Source organism: Spea bombifrons, chromosome 10 (genome assembly GCF_027358695.1).
Source record: "Spea bombifrons isolate aSpeBom1 chromosome 10, aSpeBom1.2.pri, whole genome shotgun sequence".
NCBI lineage: Eukaryota > Metazoa > Chordata > Amphibia > Anura > Pelobatidae > Spea > Spea bombifrons.
Window position 1 is genome coordinate 5,487,610 of NC_071096.1, and position 8,319 is coordinate 5,495,928.

Sequence of the window (8,319 nt, forward strand, 5' to 3'; positions counted from 1 at the left end):
TACCCCAGATATGGCTGAAAATATGAAAAAACTTAGACCGCGGACCTTAAGTTTTTGCCAAAAAATGAAAAATTTTCAAAACACTCAAAACCTTCAGGAAATCATTCCTTTAGCATCCCAAATAACATCCTAGTAAAAAGGAATGGTATTGGAGGCCTGTTTTGGAAGCTACATGGAACCCCAGATATGGCTGAAAATGTGAAAAAACTTAGACCGCGGACCTTAAGTTTTTGCCAAAAAATGAAAAATTTTAAAAACACTCAAAACCTTTAGGAAATCATTCAATCTGAACCCCAAACATAATTCCTGTTAAAAGAAATGGTATTGGAGGCCTGCTTTGGAAGCTACATGGTACCCCAGATATGGCTGAAAATATGAAAAAACTTATACCGCGGACCTTAAGTTTTTGCCAAAAAATGAAAAATTTTAAAACCACTCAAAACCTTTAGGAAATAATTCAATCTGTACCCCAAACATAATTCCTGTTAAAAGAAATGGTATTGGAGGCCTGCTTTGGAAGCTACATGGTACCCCAGATATGGCTGAAAATATGAAAAAACTTAGACCGCGGACCTTAAGTTTTTGCCAAAAAATGAAAAATTTTAAAAACACTCAAAACCTTTAGGAAATCATTCCTTTAGCATCCCAAATAACATCCTAGTTAAAAGAAATGGTATTGGAGGCCTGTTTTGGAAGCTACATGGGACACCAGATATGGCTGAAAATATGAAAAAACTTAGACCGCGGACCTTAAGTTTTTGCCAAAAAATGAAAAATTTTAAAAACACTCAAAACCTTTAGGAAATCATTCCTTTAGCATCCCAAATAACATCCTAGTAAAAAGGAATGGTATTGGAGGCCTGTTTTGGAAGCTACATGGTACCCCAGATATGGCTGAAAATATGAAAACACTTAGACCGCGGACCTTAAGTTTTTGCCAAAAAATGAAAATTTTTCAAAACACTCAAAACCTTTAGGAAATCATTCCTTTAGCATCCCAAATAACATCCTAGTAAAAAGGAATGTTATTGGAGGCCTGCTTTAGAAACTACATGGTGCCCCAGATATGGCTGAAATTGTGAAAAAACTTAGACCGCGGACCTTAAGTTTTTGCCAAAAAATGAAAAATTTTAAAAACACTCAAAACCTTTAGGAAATCATTCCTTTAGCATCCTAAATAACATCCTAGTTAAAAGAAATGGTGCCCCAGATATGGCTGAAAATATCAAAAAAACTTAGACCGCGGACCTTAAGTTTTTGCCAAAAAATGAAAAATTTTAAAACCACTCAAAACCTTTAGGAAATCATTCAATATGAACCCCAAACATAATTCCTGTTAAAAGAAATGGTATTGGAGGCCTGCTTTGGAAGCTACATGGTACCCCAGATATGGCTGAAAATATGAAAAAACTTAGACCGCGGACCTTAAGTTTTTGCCAAAAAATGAAAAATTTTAAAACCACTCAAAACCTTTAGGAAATCATTCAATCTGAACCCCAAACATAATTCCTGTTAAAAGAAATGGTATTGGAGGCCTGCTTAGGAAGCTACATGGTACCCCAGATATGGCTGAAAATATGAAAATACTTAGACCGCGGACCTTAAGTTTTTGCCAAAAAATGAAAAATTTTAAAACCACTCAAAACCTTTAGGAAATCATTCCTTTAGCATCCTAAATAACATCCTAGTTAAACGAAATGGTATTGGAGGCCTGCTTTGGAAGCTACATGGTACCCCAGATATGGCTGAAAATATGAAAAAACTTAGACCGCGGACCTTAAGTTTTTGCCAAAAAATGAAAAATTTTAAAAACACTCAAAACCTTTAGGAAATCATTCAATCTGAACCCCAAACATAATTCCTGTTAAAAGAAATGGTATTGGAGGTCTGCTTTGGAAGCTACATGGTACCCCAGATATGGCTGAAAATATGAAAAAACTTAGACCGCGGACCTTAAGTTTTTGCCAAAAAATGAAAAATTTTAAAAACACTCAAAACCTTTAGGAAATAATTCCTTTAGCATCCCAAATAACATCCTAGTTAAAAGAAATGGTATTGGAGGCCTGTTTTGGAAGCTACATGGTACCCCAGATATGGCTGAAAATATGAAAAAACTTAGACCGCGGACCTTGAGTTTTTGCCAAAAAATGAAAAATTTTAAAACCACTCAAAACCTTTAGGAAATCATTCAATCTGAAACCCAAACATAATTCCTGTTAAAAAAATGGTATTGGAGGCCTGCTTTGGAAGCTACATGGTACCCCAGATATGGCTGAAAATATGAAAAAACTTAGACCGCGGACCTTAAGTTTTTGCCAAAAAATGAAAAATTTTAAAACCACTCAAAACCTTTAGGAAATCATTCAATCTGAACCCCAAACATAATTCCTGTTAAAAGAAATGGTATTGGAGGCCTGCTTTGGAAGCTACATGGTACCCCAGATATGGCTGAAAATATGAAAAAACTTAGACCGCGGACCTTAAGTTTTTGCCAAAAAATGAAAAATTTTAAAAACACTCAAAACCTTTAGGAAATCATTCAATATGAACCCCAAACATAATTCCTGTTAAAAGAAATGGTATTGGAGGCCTGCTTTGGAAGCTACATGGTACCCCAGATATGGCTGAAAATATGAAAAAACTTAGACCGCGGACCTTAAGTTTTTGCCAAAAAATGAAAAATTTTAAAACCACTCAAAACAGTTACGAAATCATTCCTTTAGCATCCCAAATAACATCCTAGTTAAAAGAAATGGTACTGGAGGCCTGCTTTGGAAGCTACATGGTACCCCAGATATGGCTGAAAATATGAAAAAACTTAGACCGCGGACCTTAAGTTTTTGCCAAAAAATGAAAAATTTTAAAACCACTCAAAACCTTTAGGAAAACATTCAATCTGAACCCCAAACATAATTCCTGTTAAAAGAAATGGTATTGGAGGCCTGTTTTGGAAGCTGAATGGTACCCCAGATATGGCTGAAAATATGAAAAAACTTAGACCGCGGACCTTAAGTTTTTGCCAAAAAATGAAAAATTTTAAAAACACTCAAAACCTTTAGGAAATCATTCAATATGAACCCCAAACATAATTCCTGTTAAAAGAAATGGTATTGGAGGCCTGCTTTGGAAGCTACATGGTACCCCAGATATGGCTGAAAATATGAAAAAACTTAGACCGTGGACCTTAAGTTTTTGCCAAAAAATGAAAAATTTTAAAACCACTCAAAACCTTTAGGAAATCATTCATTTAGCATCCCAAATAACATCCTAGTTAAAAGAAATGGTATTAGAGGCCTGCTTTGGAAGCTACATGGTACCCCAGATATGGCTGAAAATATGAAAAAACTTAGACCGCGGACCTTAAGTTTTTGCCAAAAAATGAAAAATTTTAAAAACACTCAAAACCTTTAGGAAATCATTCCTTTAGCATCCCAAATAACATCCTAGTTAAAAGAAATGGTATTGGAGGCCTGCTTTGGAAACTACATGGTACCCCAGATATGGCTGAAAATATGAAAAAACTTAGACCGCGGACCTTAAGTTTTTGCCAAAAAATGAAAAATTTTAAAACCACTCAAAACCTTTAGGAAATCATTCAATCTGAACCCCAAACATAATTCCTGTTAAAAGAAATGGTATTGGAGGCCTGCTTTGGAAGCTACATGGTACCCCAGATATGGCTGAAAATATGAAAAAACTTAGACCGCGGACCTTAAGTTTTTGCCAAAAAATGAAAAATTTTAAAAACACTCAAAACCTTTAGGAAATCATTCAATATGAACCCCAAACATAATTCCTGTTAAAAGAAATGGTTTTGGAGGCCTGTTTTGGAAGCTACATGGTACCCCAGATATGGCTGAAAATATGAAAAAACTTAGACCGCGGACCTTAAGTTTTTGCCAAAAAATGAAAAATTTTCAAAACACTCAAAACCTTTAGGAAATCATTCAATATGAACCCCAAACATAATTCCTGTTAAAAGAAATGGTTTTGGAGGCCTGCTTTGGAAGCTACATGGTACCCCAGATATGGCTGAAAATATGAAAAAACTTAGACCGCGGACCTTAAGTTTTTGCCAAAAAATGAAAAATTTTAAAAACACTCAAAACCTTTAGGAAATCATTCAATCTGAACCCCAAACATAATTCCTGTTAAAAGAAATGGTATTGGAGGCCTGCTTTGGAAGCTACATGGTACCCCAGATATGGCTGAAAATATGAAAAAACTTAGACCGCGGACCTTAAGTTTTTGCCAAAAAATGAAAAATTTTAAAACCACTCAAAACCTTTAGGAAAACATTCAATCTGAACCCCAAACATAATTCCTGTTAAAAGAAATGGTATTGGAGGCCTGTTTTGGAAGCTACATGGTACCCCAGATATGGCTGAAAATATGAAAAAACTTAGACCGCGGACCTTAAGTTTTTGCCAAAAAATGAAAAATTTTAAAACCACTCAAAACCTTTAGGAAATCATTCCTTTAGCATCCCAAAAAACATCCTAGTAAAAAGGAATGGTATTGGAGGGCTGTTTTGGAAGCTACATGGTACCCCAGATATGGCTGAAAATATGAAAAAACTTAGACCGCGGACCTTAAGTTTTTGCCAAAAAATGAAAAATTTTCAAAACACTCAAAACCTTTAGGAAATCATTCAATATGAACCCCAAACATAATTCCTGTTAAAAGAAATGGTTTTGGAGGCCTGCTTTGGAAGCTACATGGTACCCCAGATATGGCTGAAAATATGAAAAAACTTAGACCGCGGACCTTAAGTTTTTGCCAAAAAATGAAAAATTTTAAAACCACTCAAATCCTTTAGGAAATCATTCAATCTGAACCCCAAACATAATTCCTGTTAAAAGAAATGGTATTGGAGGCCTGCTTTGGAAGCTACATGGTACCCCAGATATGGCTGAAAATATGAAAAAACTTAGACCGCGGACCTTAAGTTTTTGCCAAAAAATGAAAAATTTTCAAAACACTCAAAACCTTTAGGAAATCATTCAATATGAACCCCAAACATAATTCCTGTTAAAAGAAATGGTTTTGGAGGCCTGCTTTGGAAGCTACATGGTACCCCAGATATGGCTGAAAATATGAAAAAACTTAGACCGCGGACCTTAAGTTTTTGCCAAAAAATGAAAAATTTTAAAACCACTCAAATCCTTTAGGAAATCATTCAATCTGAACCCCAAACATAATTCCTGTTAAAAGAAATGGTATTGGAGGCCTGCTTTGGAAGCTACATGGTACCCCAGATATGGCTGAAAATATGAAAAAACTTAGACAGCGGACCTTAAGTTTTTGCCAAAAAATGAAAAATTTTAAAACCACTCAAAACAGTTACGAAATCATTCCTTTAGCATCCCAAATAACATCCTAGTTAAAAGAAATGGTATTGGAGGCCTGCTTTGGAAGCTACATGGTACCCCAGATATGGCTGAAAATATGAAAAAACTTAGACCGCGGACCTTAAGTTTTTGCCAAAAAATGAAAAATTTTAAAACCACTCAAATCCTTTAGGAAATCATTCAATCTGAACCCCAAACATAATTCCTGTTAAAAGAAATGGTATTGGAGGCCTGCTTTGGAAGCTACATGGTACCCCAGATATGGCTGAAAATATGAAAAAACTTAGACCGCGGACCTTAAGTTTTTGCCAAAAAATGAAAAATTTTAAAACCACTCAAAACAGTTACGAAATCATTCCTTTAGCATCCCAAATAACATCCTAGTTAAAAGAAATGGTATTGGAGGCCTGTTTTGGAAGCTACATGGTACCCCAGATATGGCTGAAAATATGAAAAAACTTAGACCGCGGACCTTAAGTTTTTGCCAAAAAATGAAAAATTTTAAAACCACTCAAAACCTTTAGGAAAACATTCAATCTGAACCCCAAACATAATTCCTGTTAAAAGAAATGGTATTGGAGGCCTGTTTTGGAAGCTACATGGTACCCCAGATATGGCTGAAAATATGAAAAAACTTAGACCGCGGACCTTAAGTTTTTGCCAAAAAATGAAAAATTTTAAAAACACTCAAAACCTTTAGGAAATCATTCAATATGAACCCCAAACATAATTCCTGTTAAAAGAAATGGTATTGGAGGCCTGCTTTGGAAGCTACATGGTACCCCAGATATGGCTGAAAATATGAAAAAACTTAGACCGCGGACCTTAAGTTTTTGCCAAAAAATGAAAAATTTTAAAAACACTCAAAACCTTTAGGAAATCATTCCTTTAGCATCCCAAAAAACATCCTAGTAAAAAGGAATGGTATTGGAGGGCTGTTTTGGAAGCTACATGGTACCCCAGATATGGCTGAAAATATGAAAAAACTTAGACCGCGGACCTTAAGTTTTTGCCAAAAAATGAAAAATTTTAAAAACACTCAAAACCTTTAGGAAATCATTCCTTTAGCATCCCAAATAACATCCTAGTTAAAAGAAATGGTATTGGAGGCCTGCTTTGGAAGCTACATGGTACCCCAGATATGGCTGAAAATATTAAAAAACTTAGACCGCGGACCTTAAGTTTTTGCCAAAAAATGAAAAATTTTAAAACCACTCAAAACCTTTAGGAAATCATTCAATCTGAACCCCAAACATAATTCCTGTTAAAAGAAATGGTATTGGAGGCCTGCTTTGGAAGCTACATGGTACCTCAGATATGGCTGAAAATATGAAAAAACTTAGACCGCGGACCTTAAGTTTTTGCCAAAAAATGAAAAATTTTCAAAACACTCAAAACCGTTAGGAAATCATTCCTTTAGCATCCCAAATAACATCCTAGTAAAAAGGAATGGTATTGGAGGCCTGCTTTGGAAAATACATGGTACCCCAGATATGGCTGAAAATATGAAAAAACTTAGACCGCGGACCTTAAGTTTTTGCCAAAAAATGAAAAATTTTAAAACCACTCAAAACCTTTAGGAAATCATTCAATCTGAACCCCAAACATAATTCCTGTTAAAAGAAATGGTATTGGAGGCCTGCTTTGGACGCTACATGGTACCCCAGATATGGCTGAAAATATGAAAAAACTTAGACCGCGGACCTTAAGTTTTTGCCAAAAAATGAAAAATTTTAAAACCACTCAAAACCTTTAGGAAATCATTCAATCTGAACCCCAAACATAATTCCTGTTAAAAGAAATGGTATTGGAGGCCTGCTTTGGAAGCTACATGGTACCCCAGATATGGCTGAAAATATGAAAAAACTTAGACCGCGGACCTTAAGTTTTTGCCAAAAAATGAAAAATTTTAAAAACACTCAAAACCTTTAGGAAATCATTCCTTTAGCATCCCAAATAACATCCTAGTTAAAAGAAATGGTATTAGAGGCCTGCTTTGGAAGCTACATGGTACCCCAGATATGGCTGAAAATATGAAAAAACTTAGACCGCGGACCTTAAGTTTTTGCCAAAAAATGAAAAATTTTAAAACCACTCAAAACCTTTAGGAAAACATTCAATCTGAACCCCAAACATAATTCCTGTTAAAAGAAATGGTATTGGAGGCCTGTTTTGGAAGCTACATGGTACCCCAGATATGGCTGAAAATATGAAAAAACTTAGACCGCGGACCTTAAGTTTTTGCCAAAAAATGAAAAATTTTAAAAACACTCAAAACCTTTAGGAAATCATTCCTTTAGCATCCCAAATAACATCCTAGTTAAAAGAAATGGTATTAGAGGCCTGCTTTGGAAGCTACATGGTACCCCAGATATGGCTGAAAATATGAAAAAACTTAGACCGCGGACCTTAAGTTTTTGCCAAAAAATGAAAAATTTTAAAAACACTCAAAACCTTTAGGAAATCATTCCTTTAGCATCCCAAATAACATCCTAGTTAAAAGAAATGGTATTAGAGGCCTGCTTTGGAAGCTACATGGTACCCCAGATATGGCTGAAAATATGAAAAAACTTAGACCGCGGACCTTAAGTTTTTGCCAAAAAATGAAAAATTTTAAAACCACTCAAAACCTTTAGGAAAACATTCAATCTGAACCCCAAACATAATTCCTGTTAAAAGAAATGGTATTGGAGGCCTGTTTTGGAAGCTACATGGTACCCCAGATATGGCTGAAAATATGAAAAAACTTAGACCGCGGACCTTAAGTTTTTGCCAAAAAATGAAAAATTTTAAAAACACTCAAAACCTTTAGGAAATCATTCCTTTAGCATCCCAAATAACATCCTAGTTAAAAGAAATGGTATTAGAGGCCTGCTTTGGAAGCTACATGGTACCCCAGATATGGCTGAAAATATGAAAAAACTTAGACCGCGGACCTTAAGTTTTTGCCAAAAAATGAAAAATTTTA